Consider the following 16,195-nt stretch of genomic DNA (forward strand, 5'->3'; position numbering starts at 1 on the left):
TTTGGATCCCCACAGAGACCAGCCACCAAAAAAAAAAAAAAAAGAAAGAAAGTAAGAAAGAAAGAATTTAACATGCATTTATGAGATAGTTTAATGAAATACTGTTAATTTTCACTGTTTTGCTAATACTTTGGTGGTACATTATGTTTATTAATAGGAAATGAAGCCATGTTCCTAAGTGACTTATGATGTTTATTAATTATTATTAACTAACTGAAATCATTCAGGAGGGGGAAAAGGCTTACAGAAAGCAAACATGACAATCTATAGTTGTTACCAGAACAAGAATAGAGAGGCTGAAGGCTGAAAATAGGATGTGTGCTACATATGCATAAATTACTTTTTCAAAATAGCTTTTTAAGATCCTACTATTCCAAGTGGGAAATTGATACATACCAGGTCACACACTTCAGCAAGTTCCCAGAGAACAGCAAAATTATGTCTTTTTTTCTGTCAAATTTGCTAACGTAAAAGTGACCATCCAATAGGGTGGAAGAGGGAAGTAGCACTTCCATTACTATTACTAAGTAAACCAGTACAGTTTTTGTAGGTTCATCTGAAAATTCTTAATAAAAAACAAGTGTCAAGCAAAGGGAAGGTATGTCCATATATTTGTATTAATTAAGCAATTGAGGATGTTTGGTTTCAGGTCTTCTCATGTTTGGAATTGAAATACATATTTGTTCACAAAAATGCAAGTCCTTATTATGAAAATAATACATAAACACATCCTCACAGTTAAGGGCTTTGGGGTCAGACACACCTGTCTCAACTTCAAGCTCAACCAGTTAGCCTAAAGTCAGCAAAGCTTTTCTATAAACCCCTAAGCAAAAGCTGGAAAAGCTGAGCTCTTCCCTTCTTCAAAAGCAATTCAAAACTTATAAAATAAAGGAGATGGGCATCTCTAGAGCATGAACTTTCACTGGACACTGTATTACACAATTTGGGCTCTCTCATTCATTGGTAGCACCAACGGATATAGACATTTCTCTCTACATTCTCAACCTTCACAATTAACCGAGCCATCATTAAATGTTGTCTGTTTCTGTGTAATATCAGACTTAAAAAATAAATTTAAAAACATTTTAAAGTCCATCATATTCTTAACTAGAGCAACTTGTTTTACTACATAGTAAAACTCCCCATCAGCAAAACCACTTAAAAAAAAAAAAAAAAAAATTCCCAAATCTGCAAGTATCAAACAAGAAATCAGGAATATGTAAAAAAAAAAAAAAAAAAAAAAAAAAAAAATGCTTTTCACAGGAAAAGAGTTAACATTTCAAAGTCACTCAGCAAGGTCAATAAATGTTAACTGGGAATTAAAACATCAAAGCACATGCGATACAGAAAAATAATATACAAAATATGAAGGAAGAGCCTATTATTTCTAACATAACTAAAAATCTACGCGAATGAGAGTAACAACACGGTTAGTATGAAAATCCCAGGTCAAAAGAGTATATTATACTTAGAACTTAAGAGATCCATATTCAAGAATTTGGGTCTTTTGTCTTAAGAGTCAGTTTCCTTTCAAATGGCTCAGCAAAAAAAATAAAGAAAAGGCAAACATGGCCATCTGGGTGGAATGTACACAGGAATTCATTATACTGTTCTGCATGTTTGAATATTTTCCTTAAAAAGTTGGAGAAAAAGAAAAAATGGTTATGTAACTATCAGTTACAGATCTACCTTAATCTGCAAAATTGTGTTTTTTGAATGTGAATCTTTTTAGCTATCATTTATCACCAAGAAAGAATTACAGAATGGTCACATTATGCCAACATATAATATGATCTGTATAAGAACTCAGGTAATTCAAAATAAACATACTTCAGGACGGCATGCATATTTCTGATTATTAGCCTAAGAAGCATCACTCTTTATCCAGCCTGCTTGTTTTGAAATTACTTGATTCTCCCTGCAATTTGAGGAAGTTATTTCAAATTCTGCACCTAAAATAGTCTTTTTTTTATATTGAATTATTTCAAAGTTACATAAAATGTGGCTACACTACGATGAACTTCCCCCCGCAAACATCAAAAACACTTGCCAAAATGTCCACCAGTATTTCCAATTCCCAAGCAGGCAATAAAAAAGGAGTCAGTTCACTCAGCCAGCCATGCCCCCTCTACCAAAAGGAGTGAAAGTGTTTCAGACACCAATACTTCTCTTTAACGTGCACATCAGTACTTCCAGGGTATGGTATGAGCCTCTGTATTCCTATGAAACTTCCAGATGATGGTGACGTTATGCTGAAGTAAAGACCATACTGTGAACAGCAAGGGGTAACAACACAATCACAAGATTTCATTTCCTTATTATCTTGTAGAAAGCTTCAACTGAATCAATGGACTTAACTGAGCATGAGTTCTCGCCAAATATACTTTAAATCTACCACAGACCACAATCTCTTATCAGAGACACATGTATTTGAGAAAATAGTATTTTTTAGATTTTAGAAAGGTAATATTATGCTTTTTTTGGCTATATAACACCCCCCACCCCCAGTGGGATCTGGGGAAGCACCCAACTGTCAAATCAAATATTTCTCCAATAATACATCTGAAGTCACTAAATGTAACAGAGACTATAAATAAACTCATCAGTTGAGGTCAGGTTTTGTTGCCAAATGAGTCTGTCTCAAACAAATAAAAAACTTTGCTGCTAGAGATTTTTAAATTTCTGAACTGTGGACAAAAGATACTGGACCAGTACAACAAAGTAATTTAGAAGCCCTAAATAATTTTTATTAAGGAAACTGGACTTAAAGTTACTACAACATTCTCTATTACCAGACCTAACAAAGCATTATATATAAATTTGAGAATTTAACAGTAAAACACATAGTAACATAGTGGAATCTCATCTCTGTCATCCTCAATCTTATTTTATCAATATGATATTTAACCATGTTAAGACCCTCTTCTTCTCAAAGAAATTTTTTAAACATCTCTAATAACAAAACTTCCCACATCCTAGAAAGAACTATAAGTTAGCAAAAAAAAAAAAAAAAACTGTGTCACTAGTCCCATAAACATAATACAATTGGGGAATGCCTTACTCAGTCCTCAGAGTAGTATATTAGGGCCTTAAAATAAATGCTTTTGGTGTGATAATGATTGTGGTTAAAGTCCTTATACATAACACCAGGGTCACAGGTTCAGATGCCTGAACCAGCCAGTGGGCTCCATCAAATGAAGTCCTTATTCTTTTAAAAACACATATTGAAATATCCATAGATGACATATATTAAGGATTTGTTTCAAAATAACATGCTGAGGAGTGGATGGGTGGATGCAGGTATAGATGAAAAAAGACTGGCCAAGGATTTTTAAAGCTGAATGAATAAAAAGTGTATGAAGATTCATTATAGTATTCTCTCCTTTGCATATGTTTACATATTTTTCACAATAAAAAGATAGCACCAAATATTTGCATACACATACCTGAGAATAAAAATTACATGTGAGCTGGCCAGTTAGCTCAGTTGGTTAGAGCATGGTGCTGATAATACCGAGGTTCAGGGTTCAATCCCTGTACTGCCCCCCCCCCCAAAATTACATATGAATCTGAAAATATACACAGAAATATAGTCAACATGGTGGCAAGGTTTCACTCAGAAAACCTACACCTCTGTAAACATTCTTACTTTCAATTCAAAGACTTTTTAAACACTTCAGACAATGCATTAGATGAATAAGACAGGGTCAAACTTTGAAATTAAGGCAAAAAATCCAAAGTAATTCACAAAACTAGAAATTAAGTATTAGTGGCCACTAATACTGCCAGTAGGTAGGTTTCTCCTTTTGGAGAACAACCTAGATTGAAATATGCATGCCCTTGAACGATTATATTTCTGGGGCTTAATTCTAAGAAAATAAAGACATTTACAAATTTGATTTTAAGATTGTTCAAAGCTTGTTTATAAAAGAAAAAAAAATGGGGGAAAACTATATGTATCTATTACTCATATATGCGCTGTAGGATATGTTTTGGAAAGACTACATATGCCAAACACAGCCAGGAGGAACACAACAAAACTGTTATCTTTGGATGGCTGAAGTATATCAAATTTTGGGGGGCTTGTTTACATTTCCCAAATGTTTTATGAGCATGTATTACTTGATTTGGATTAAAGGTAAAATAAAGATGAGGTACCTTTTTTAAAAATCCACATCAATCTTAAAAAAGGAAGACCATCAAGCGATTTATTTCAATAAAACTACATATTAGAACAAATAACCACATAATTCTAGCATAAAAAGACAAGAAACTTTGAAGGACAATAACAATTACCTCAATGTTAGCCACAAAGGTTTTACATTTGACATCAAAACCACTTAGGTGAAGATGACTATATTTAAAGGATTAACATAAGGAATGGCAGTGCATTATGAATAATTTCATTATTTTAAGAATACATAACTTTAGTAAGAGGACTAGAAGAAAAACTTTGTTTAATATGCACTCTACTAAACTATTCCTAAATGTTATTCAGGACTAGCAGGAAAAGCCTAAGCTCGGTTCAATAAATTCCCAAAGAGTTCTACCAGTTTTGAAATCAACTCAGGAGCCATAGGTTTAATCTAAATAGGAAACAGGAAGAGTTATTTCAGACTGGTAAAATCAGAAACAGATTAGATAGGAAGAAAAACTCATATGTTCTATAATCTGCTACGGCTATCTCTTACAAACAGTTATGCTTTCTAAATGGAGAATAAATTTTCACAAAATGATAAAGTTCTTCCAAATTTGATCACAAACCCAACACAAACAACACCGCAGCCTATGCCATCAAATGTTAACTTGACTCACTTCATCACAGCCAAATTTATTTTAAGGCTGTTTTTATAATTCCACTTAACTATTAACACTGCTTACTAGACCCCTCCTATATAGGCAGCAGTTACGCTACTTATACCCAGGCACAGACTCAGAAGAGTTGATGTATGTCTATAATAAAGAGTTTTAAGTTTTCAATTAGAAGCAAAATAATACTATATTACTCATTATAACACACAGTCTTTAAGCACACAGAACAAGTTTCCTTTCAAGCCAAAATCCCACTTCCTTGCCCAGAGGTAATCAATGTTCATTGTTTGGCATATTATCTTTCCAGATATCTATGCCTTTACATAGGAGAAAATAAGTTCTACAAGAGATGAGCTGGTGGTAAGTGCTAAAGAGTATTTAGAGGGAGAGAGGCCTGAAGGGCTGTGAAGGAAGCTATCACTGAGGTGGGTGGGTGGCTTATGAGTAAAAACCTAGAAGAATCCAACCTTAAGAGTGAATGGGAAAAAATTCCAAGGAAAAGCTCTGACGTAGCAACATATCTATTGTGTTCAAGACACAGTAAGAAGGCCAGTGCAGATGAAGCACAGTGTATTAACAATCAGAGGGAAGGAGCACAACAGATCATGTAGGGTTATCTTGTAAATCAGTAAAATTTTGACTTCATTGCTAAAACTGGTAGCCATTAGTTGAGTTTCAATAAGAAAATCTTAAGCAATACATTCTTCAAACACTACATTTGAATAGGCTCAATCCAGCCACCACTTTGAGAACAGACTGGTGGGGAGGGGCAAAAGAAATGTAAACCTACTGCAATAATGCACAAGACACACTGTTGGCTTGAAACTGGACCAAGTGATGGCAGTAGGTAAAACTCACTCAAAGTCCAACGTAATTTTTTTTAAGTACTTAACCAAATTAAAATTCATTCTTCTGCTCCACCACTTATTAGGTATGTCTAACTTTGAACAAATTATTTAAATTCTGTGCTTTGCTGGGTGGTTAGCTTAGCTGGTTACTACAGAGCACAAAGTGTTACAGCACCAAAGTCAAGGATTCAGATCCCTATACTGGCCAACCACCAAAAAAAAAAAAAAAAATTAAATAAATTCTGTGCTTTAATATTCTCATCCCTAAAATGTGAATAGTATCTACTCAAGGTTATGATGATTAAGTTTACACAAATTAAGAACTTTAACAATGGACACAAAGTAAAGTGTTTAGATGACTTCCATAAGGGATAAATGCCAAGTTCTACTATTTTTTCCTTCCAAATCAGAAAGTGATTATGTCTAATGCAACGGGTGTTATAAAAGTTAACTAGTAATTTTCTAGAGCCTAACCAGACCTTATTCAATTCAACCTGTCCTCTTTGGACTAATTATATTTGCTTGTTGTTAATACACAATGAAAACTCATTTGAAAAATCAGAACAAGTATCCTTAGGCCTAGGATTACTGCTTTCTTCAAGAGATTGAGAGACTAGCCTACTCTAATAGGTCTCCTAACATACTGCCCTACTTGCACTCTTAGTCCTCATCACTAACATCCCCAAGTAACAGCCAGAAAGAACTTCCTGAGAAATAAACCAGAGCGCTCTATTCTCCAAAATCCTTCAACAGATTTCTCTTGTGCCCAAGATAGTCTAGATCTGAAACATGGCCCTACAAGGCACTGTACACTACTATGATGCTTGGTCCTTCCCCACCTCTTCATCTTATTCTACACATTCTTGGTGAGTATCTTCCAGCAGTATTTCATGCTCAGAGACCAAGTTTTCTCCCCCATTATTTGTGCTTTTCACATGATACTCAACTTCTGGCATCTTGGCTCTACCATCTTTCTTACTGACAGCATCCCCCCACCTCCTTTTTAAATTAGGTTCCCTTACTATCTTGTCAACCATCATAGAACTCTGTTCATTTCCTTCATGGATCCAGACTATGAAAGTGCTAATTTTACTTTACTTCTTCCTGTCATTAGTCTATAATAACCAAGAGGGCAGGGGACAATATCCATTTTGTTCATTCCTACATGCCCAAGCCTAATAATTTTCAGAATAAGCACTCATGTTTAATAAACAAACATCTCTACTTGAATGTTCCATGAGCACCTCAAATATCAATGTTTAGAACTTTTCCCACCCTCTCAAATTCTAGCCTGCTTCATGTTTACATTCCCCAACATCTATCCCCATCCCAGAAGCTAGAAACCAGGAGTCATGCCAAATCTCTCTCACTATTCTTTGTACACCCTATCACGTACTATCATCAAGTCCTCCTAATTTATAGTCTAAATCTTTAATTCCATCAGCATTATCTTTGTCCAAGCAAGGTCATTATTCTTCCTTGGACTTTAATAGCTTCCTTATTTATGACCTACTTACAATCTCATTTTTCTCTAAGCCATTTCCACTCTATTAGAATGACATTTCTAAAGTAAAAATCTGATGTCACTTCCCAGTTTCGAATCTTTCAATGGCTCACCATTAGTTTCTGGATAAAAATACAAACTCCTTGACACAGCATTTGAATTTTTATGTTCTGGCCATAACCTAAGATTCAGTTCAGCACACTTTCTCTTAAAAGCATTCTCCGACCTCTTATAGTCAGTTAGGTACCCATTTCAGTATGCTTCTACAGGATAGGTGCTTGTCTTCCTCACTGGGCTGTGAGTCATTTAAGACAGATACTTTTTTGTATCCCCAAAACAGAAGAACATGACCCATACAATAATGGATTTGTAAAATTAGAAGTAAGATATAAATCAAACAGAACCTATAGTGAACCGCTTCCACACAATGACAGAGAGCAACAGCTCTCATACAAGAGAGGACATCAATAAAACTTGAACCTATTTAAAAAACAGATTTGCATTCCTCTTCCAGATAACTTTAGGACCTGTTTCTCCCCCATTCTGTTTTCCTTTTGAGGGTATTTTCGGTGTTCCCTTTACTCTTTTGATCCAAGCAAGGGAAAGACCAAGTATGCGATTTAATATGTGATATAATACCATTAACACTGAATACGCCTTTAAAAAATCATTCTAATTATCTCCTGCTAGGAATCTTATTAGAGCAACCCGAATATCACTATCAAAATATTCCACTGTAGGGCCGGCCCATGGCTCACTTGGGAGAGTGTGGTGCTGATAACACCAAGGCCATGGGTTCAGATCCCTAAATAGGGGTGGCCCGTTAGCTCACTTGGGAGAGCGTGGTGCTGACAACACTAAGTCAAGGGTTAAGATCCCGTTACTGGTCATCTTAAAAAAAAATATATATATATATATACACACACACATATTCCACTGTAGTCAATTAGTACAGGTTGCTAAAATTCTTAACTCTTTGGTTATCCACATCCTTATTAATCTCTGCATTATTCTTGTGAATATACAAGGATTCATCTCTTCCTACCGTCCTTGAGAACACACTAGATTCCCCAATATCTAGCTGAACCTCAAGTCATCAATGAAAAAAGGTTCAGCCCCAGATCCTTCCTGATTTGCATGCAAAAATTAAACAGATTTCCCTGCTTTCTGAGGTTAAAAAGCCTACCTATCCTTTTCTCAATTATCTAAAAGCCTTTCAGTGAGATAGCATTTTAATACTGTAACATCTTTCTTCTGGTGTGATTCATGTTAAAGTTTAATGAGATAAAAAGTCTAAATAGAATACAATCCAAAAATGCTGTCACAAACCCAAGGAAGATTACTCTAAATGACAGAAGATGTTTACTGATTTGTAATAATCTAAGAAAAAGCACTACCTAACATGTCCTTGTCTTGTTGCTGCTGCTAGTCATTAAAACCAGCCATTTTCATCCTAAAGCACAGGTAAACTTTAGCTACTCTTTCCAATTATCAAAAATCCTCAAATCAATTCATTAAAAACTCACATTATTCCATTAGTTTACAAGTAACTGAGGGGGCCTCCCCTGGGAAACTCCTGGAGATACACGCACAAAGACTTAATCCAAACATTTCCAGAGGCTACATCACACCAACTTAACTTAAATGGGTGTATTTCCTAGTATTTATAATTAAACCAAGAGGACCTCACACCTCTTACCATCACCCAGGAAGGGTGTGCATCTGTTCCGAAGGCCCCCCTGGCTCCAGGTCATCCTGGCTGCTGCTGCTCCAGGCTGGGTATCCATGTTGCTGCAGCTTGTGGTTTGTGAGGGGCAGTGTACAGGAAAAGCAGGATGGGATTTCAAGGGAAACAGGAGGAAGATGGCTTTCTGGGAAAATGCCACCACCATCATAGGTGTTAAGTAGTACCACACACATTTTATTGCAGCACAGTTTAAAAATTTAACAAATGAAATATTAAAAATAAAAAAACAAAAAATAAAAAAAAATAAAAAATACAGACGTCCAGAGATGCTCTAAAACAGTTAAGTTAAAGATCAGGAAAAATAAAGTCACAGACTTAACAGCCAGTAAAATTCTTTCCAGTGCAGGGAAGGGGTAAGGGCAAGGGTGGGGTTGGGAGAGAAAAGGTTTATGTGATCAATCCACTTAAAAATGCTAATGCCTTCGCTTTCTCTCCCAAGATGCAAAACTCCAAAGTCAATCAGGAGGTCGGAGAAATTCTTACGAACATTCAGAAAAACTCGATTTTAATCCGGTTAAAAATCATCAATGTTATTATCATCATCATCATCACCATCATAAGTATAATAATAATAATAATAATAAATAATAATAACTACTAACAACAATAAAAAGGAAATCAGCAGAAAGTCAGGAAAAATGTAAAAAAAAAATTGGAATAACTTACTGTAGCTGAAGATCAAAAAAATCTCACTGTAAAAAAACAAAAATAAAAATAGCCCAGATTAGAAAAACGGGAGGTGCAAAAATGTCAAGTCAGTAAAGTTCATTTCTTTTCTCTTTCCAAAAGCAGTTTCCACAAAAACCGCAAGGGTAAAGTTCTCAGTAGCAGACAAGCAAAGCCCTTTCCACATCATCAATCAATCTTAAAAATACACGAGGAAGTAGAGAGGTCAGTTTATGAGAGGCTAAAAGGTTCCTCCTCCTCTAACCCAACTGCTGCAGAAAAAATAGAAATTTTAAAAATTACATCTTAAATCCAGGTCCCGTTTTTGGAAAATAATTTTTAAAAAAACCACCTGTACATTTGCGTAGTGCACATCAAGTTGCATCATTATGTTTAAAATTGTCTTTATAAAATCAGTTTTGGGATGGGAATGTGTGTGTTCTGGAAGGGTGGGGAAGGGAGGTTAAAAATCAAAGCTGAGCTCCAGTGAGTAGGGATGGGGTTCGCCTTGCTGCCCTGTGAAAGGAGAAGGGACAGATTGAGTCAGAGTTCCTCAGAAATGTTGTGCCCTAAACCCCCAAGACAGAAGTATCTGTCTATTGTATCTAACACATTTTGGCAAAGCATAGCATTCCACTGGGATGGGGAAAGCCTCTATAGAATCACCACCACTACCAGTGACTGTCTCATAATTCTTCAACCTCAACAGGTGACAAAAGTTAACTGAACACACTTCAGTATCCCCTCTTAAGGGTCTCCAAAAAAAAAAAAGTCTACATTCAAACATTCATCTTGATAATCAGCAGTTTGGGCAAAGAAAATATAGGAAAACCAGGCCAACGAATAGAGATGAAGAAGTGAGCAAATGTCAAATACTAAGATTATGAAGGTAAGCAGATTCATGGGTTTTAAGCTTTTTAAGTGCATGTAGTTTTTCTTATGTATAATACAGACTGAAGGTGAATGGTCTAACATGAAGATACACACTAGAGATGATGACTCTCCTATTTTCAAAACCAATGACTGATCAAACCAGAATAGGTTATACAGTTGGGGGTAAGATGGTTTAATTAAGGAGCACAATACTCCACTCACTGACAGAGTGAAAAACGATACAGATAAAGGAAAAAAGATGAATTATTATAGCTACTAAATATTTAATGTCATAAAATAGGTGAAAGAAAATTTCACTCCTTACAGAATTTCTTTTGTTTCTGTGGTCCACTGTTTATCAACTAGTATATATACGAGAGTACCTTAAAAAGTTCATGGAAAAACAGAATTAAAAAATGTGAATCTCCAGTACCCTGGAATAGCTTATTTCAAGGTATGAATTTTAAGAATCTGATACACAACACAACACTAAAATAAATAATCTACATGACAAAACTGTTGTTTCATCAGCTAAAACAAAAATTGCAATTGGACTTAGCTCACTGTGCAAATAAGAATGAATCAGTTGTATTTACATTTCAATATTCAGCCATGAGGTTGTATTTTCCTTTACAAATTTCAGTCAACCAAAAAACTTTAAAGTGAGCTTTTAAAAAGTGTTCCTTGAGCCAATTATGCATGACTACAGCAACAGAAGAGGTACTGTAATTCTAAATTTTTACCTGTAACTTTTAAAAAAGCAGATCAGTTTAAGCATGGCATATAAGTTACTTTTACATTTGGACTGATGTGTAAAAGTTTACAAATATACAAACTGTAGAAAAAAGTTTATGTGTAGAATTGCAGAAAACATATATTTGCATTCATTAGCCTGAAACTGGTTCTCATAATTTTCAGGATATGTGAACTTTATGGCTCATCCACAAACAAATCCTTGTACATGTGCCATAAGACAAGTTTAAAAAGCAGTAATGTGAAAAGAAAGCATTTACATCTATGAATGTCAATAAATTAAAATGTCTCCCCTCCAAAAAAAAAAATGTCTCCCAAGATGCTATGTTAATCTGATGAGCTACCAGTCATTAAAAAACGACCAAACAACCTTAGTACCCAATTGTAATGCTATTCCATTAAAAGTATCCCCTAGATTATACTTTGTCAGTCCTCTGTGAGGTTTGGATCCCTTCTTCTAAAGGGATACAGTACTCTCCCCCATCCAAGGTTGTTTTCTGCAGTTTGTTACTCACAGTATGATATTCTGAGACCACATTCACATAACTTTTATTACAGTATATTGTTATAATTGTTCTACATTATCATCATTAGTTATTATTAATCTCTTGCTGGGCCTAATCAATATCAAACTTTATCATATACGTACAAAGGTACTTCGAAAAGTTTATGGAAAGATTTGTATTATCTTTTAATTCTACTTTTCCATGAACTTTTGAAATACCCTCACATTTATAGAAAAAAAACATACTATATATAACAGGGGAACCACAGTTTTCACTGGGCATCAGTGAATAAGGGGGGACTACCATACTCTCCAAGTGAGTTAAACCAACCTACTGCATAAGCATCATCATCTGGCACTTACTAGAAATGCAAATTGTCAGGCCCCATCCCAGACTTACTCAATTAGAAACCCTGGTGGTATAAGGGCCAGCAATCTGTTTTAACTAGCCTTCTTGCTCATTACGAAGTCAGCTCATGTCTGAGAACCACTGTGAAGAGTTTAAATGGGGAACCTCTATCCCCTAGTTAAGAATCAATTCTTTAAACAAAGTGCTCACCCTTCCAGTTGCACTGCAACAGAAACAGGTTTGTGCACCAAGGCTTCAAATGTTTTCCTGATACAATATAAATAAAATCCAAGAACGTTATAACCTACCATAGCAAATGCACCAAAGGAACCTTTAAAAATCCTATAGTAATCTTTTTTCCTTTTATAAACCCCCAACTTCCAATAGCTAAGAGAACACCTGCACTTATGCTGTACCTAACAGTTCTGGTTCACACACGCCAGTCAATCCTCTAGTAAATCTACTATGTACAAAACCATAAAATCTTCCCTGTTCCTAATGGGAATGAGTATAAACATTTAAAAGCATAAGAAAATGATGCCCCCCAAAGACTAATAAAATTACTTGAAGACTACAATACTGTTTTAAGGAGACTGGGATTTTTTTTATTTTTGTTTTTTTGTGTTTTAAGGCAGTTGTTAATAGTAACTATTAATTTAAAAAACTGCTTTTCATAATAAACCAATTTCTCCATACTTTTCAGCTTTCTGGCAACGAAATGACTTGAATTAAAGAAATTAGAAATGAAAACAGGAGCTGGCTGGTTAGCTCAGTTGGTTAGAATGCAGCCTTATAGGGCTGGCCCCGTCGCTCCCTCGGGAGAGTGCAGCGCTAGCACAGAGGCCATGGGTTCGGATCCTATATAGGGATGGCCGGTGTGCTCACTGATCGTGGTGCAGACAACACCAGAGGTTACGATCCCCTTACTGGTCAAAAAAAAAAAAAAAAAAAAAAGAATGCAGCCTTATAACACCAAGGCCACAGGCTTGAACCACAGAAAAGAAAAAAAGAAATGAAAACCGGTAAGTCTATGCCCCCTTATTTGATAGCTATAAAACTGAAATCCAGAAGTTTAATTTTTTGCCTGACACAGCAAATCAAATGGAAAAAAAAAAACAAAAACAAAAACATAAAAAACAATCTGCAGGGATGAAAATGTAGTTTTCCTAACTCCTAGGTCAGGATTCTTTTACCTGCTGCACTCCCCAGTTAAACCTCTCACATTTACCACTTAATATAATTATTCTTTAAGATTAGAACTATTTTGGACTTTATTCCGTTTCTAACAGCCATTCCATCCAGAACGAGGTCTCATGCTATGTCAAACCCTCTAGAGATCAAATTACAAACCTAAGCTATGTTTAAATTCTCTACAGAGAAACAGCAAACACCAACAAGTACTCATATTCCGAAGAGTTGCAAGAGCATGGGAAACAAAAAGGTCAGAAGACCGGCAACTTAATCACCCTCCTTAAACCCTTTCTAGCCAACATAAAAATGCCTACCTAAATGAAAACACATCTAGAATTGTAATTCTATGGCCAAACAGTTCCTGTTACATATTAACTCACAGGAATTTTTGTTACCTTAGCACATAATGACCCCTAAGGAACCCATATTTCTAACACCTCAAGGCAAAAAAAAGTGCCCTTCAATAAATTTCAACTCTTATCAATAACTGTCCTTAAATGTTAATTTCTGACATTTCTCCTCATTTGCCAACAATATTATTAGATGATTTCCTAATTAATCAATTACTACCCTTAACTATTTTCTGACAGTTCAGCAGTAATAAGCTTTAGTTTTAAACCCATGTATAATATACATACACGTTTAGGCCTTAAAAAAAAAAAAAAGGTAATGTTTTTGACCTCTTTTTTACTTTCAATCAAATAGATTTCCTAAGGAATGAATTTCTAACCCTGCAATACATGTATTGGTTTAAACTGCTTAATAACATTAGTTTTGGGAGATTAACACATTGTGAAAATCAACCAAGGATTAAAAAAAAAAAAAAGAGGCGGGGGGGGGGGGACTTCCCAGATAGGTGAATGTGACATTACTTAACACCTACCTAATTTTTTAACTTCGCAAAAACATTTAATGAAATTTCAGCACCTACCAAATAGCAGGCACCTATAATGTTTAATAAAAAGTAGTTGTGCATTTTTGCCAAAGTTTAGATGGAAGAGAAAATTAATGCCAAAATATCCTGAAAGTCAAATTTTAAGTTTGTCATTTTAGGTAGTACATTAGGAACAAATTCAAGTCTTGTAATTAAATATTTTTCCTAAGTGCAGTTTGGGAATTTCCAATTACCTCACAGTTTCTGTAATTAGGTTCTCGTAAAGACTCAAATATTCCAAATAACTAGGTAAAAACATCTGACTGACCCAGTGGTCAAATTCCTTAGTTCTGCTACTGAACCTGGCAACCAACACTCTTGATGCCTCAGTTCCTGTCTTAAAAAAAATAGTAATACCTACCTCAAGCAAAGTTCCACTAACTTATATATTTCAAGTGATTTGTAACCTGCAGATAAAAAGTCAGCTGTAATTATTGTTAATATGATAATTAAATTACAATGATTTCCTTTTACGAAGAAAACTGAAAATACTTCGCGGTCCAAAATTTGTTCATTGAGAGGAATAAAATTAAAAGAAATCAGTAAAATACTATATCTATTGTTAAAATATGTATCATTCCTACGCCATGCGGTACGCTCCGGGATTTAGAAGCTCGAGGTACATCTTCTTGGTAACCCTCCCCCACCCTCCGCTCAATTTTTAAATTTAAGACAATGAGGGTAACACAATGCATCGGCACTACATTGAACTCAACTATGTTAATGAGCATCTCGATCTTCACTTTCATGATCTTTCTTGCAATCGTCACGGTCGTAGAAAATGAAATGAAAGCAACCGTTAACAGAACGAGAGCGAAAAAAGGCCATTTTCCCTGCCGATCGTAGCCTAGAGGACACTAGGTTAAAACTACGCAGAGGCCGAGGCCTTTACAACTCTCTCGCTTGAGACCTAATTCCCCAAAGCAAACAGAATAAACGGGGTCTCGGTTACTCCACAGAAGGGGAAGGTTCCCTCTTCTTCTCTCCCACACCCCCTCGCTCTCCCCGAGGAACCCAGCACCTCCCCTGCGTCCGCCCCCTCCACTTACCAGGAAGGTGAAGGGAGAAGAGATTCGATTCTGAATCTCCTGCTCCCGGGTTCTAGTGGACAAGCTGACCGCTGCTTGAAGTCGGCAGCGCTACAACGACCGCTCAGCCTTCGTCTCTTCACAAAATGGCTCCTGAGTCTCCTCTGCCGCCGAGGAGAAGGCCTAGCCCCCGCCCTATGCCTGAGAACCTTCCTATTGGATATGTCTTTTCTCGCTCCCGCTCCTAATTGAACAATTCTACCGCTCTTCACAATTCTATCCACTCACAATCAGCAGTGGGTTAGACTAAGCGAGAGAATTTCCACATGCGTGAGAGAAACTAGTTTGTAACTGGTTATTTTCCCTGTCATTTATCGCTTTAAGACTGCTTATTGGCCACTGCTCTGGACGAAACTGTGGGTGGTAACTCGCCTTTGTATGGCGCACCACTTCGCATCCGGGTACCCGAGAGGTTTGATTGGCGGCCACAATGTCCTATCTCTGCTCTTAGACTGCCTGGTAGTAGGACCGCCCAGATCTCGGAATTCCCGCGGCGCGGGGGCGGGGCAGGCGTGTGGGGCGTAGTCAAGTACTGAGCGCAGAGGGCCTGCCTTAGCCTCGGGCCTAGGAAAAAGACAAAGCGCCCAATGAAACCTCCAGGGAGCTGCGTGTATGGAGAAAGCACTTCTGTTTTAGAGGGGGGAGGGAGTAGTGATGACTAGGCCGTGTTAAAGTGTGTAGACGACTAACCAGCCCAGGAGTTTTTCCAACCCCAGATCCTTCTCAGTTCCAGTATCGAATGTCAGCTGCCTCTTGGACATCTCTTCTTTTTTTTTTTTTTTTTTTTAAAGATGACCGGTAAGGGGATCTTAACCCTTGACTTGGCGTTGTCAGCACCACGCTCAGCCAGTGAGCGAACCGGCCATCCGTATATGGGATCCGAACCCGGGGCCTTGGTGTTATCAGCACCGCACTCTCCCGAGTG

The 16,195-nt window shown here is 36.5% G+C and overlaps 1 protein-coding gene across 7 annotated transcripts in view; it reads right to left on the reverse strand.

Annotated features, from left to right (window-relative positions):
* Positions 1-15,363, reverse strand: part of HNRNPC (heterogeneous nuclear ribonucleoprotein C) — a 43,396-nt gene extending 28,033 nt beyond the window's left edge. For 4 of the 7 annotated variants that reach the window (XM_063089689.1, XM_063089688.1, XM_063089687.1 and 1 more), the window contains exons 1-2: positions 15,232-15,363; positions 9,578-9,603 (exon numbers count right to left, since the gene is read on the reverse strand). The gene's annotated coding sequence lies outside the window, so the exon portion shown is untranslated. Of the gene's footprint in view, positions 1-8,863; positions 9,451-9,577; positions 9,604-14,543; positions 14,590-15,231 lie in introns of those variants that run through there. The other 3 variants (XM_063089684.1, XM_063089685.1, XM_063089686.1) reach the window with 3 other exon arrangements.
* Positions 15,364-16,195: the final 832 nt, after the last annotated feature.

This window comes from Cynocephalus volans, chromosome 3 (assembly GCF_027409185.1).
Source record: "Cynocephalus volans isolate mCynVol1 chromosome 3, mCynVol1.pri, whole genome shotgun sequence".
In the NCBI taxonomy this organism is placed as follows: domain Eukaryota; kingdom Metazoa; phylum Chordata; class Mammalia; order Dermoptera; family Cynocephalidae; genus Cynocephalus; species Cynocephalus volans.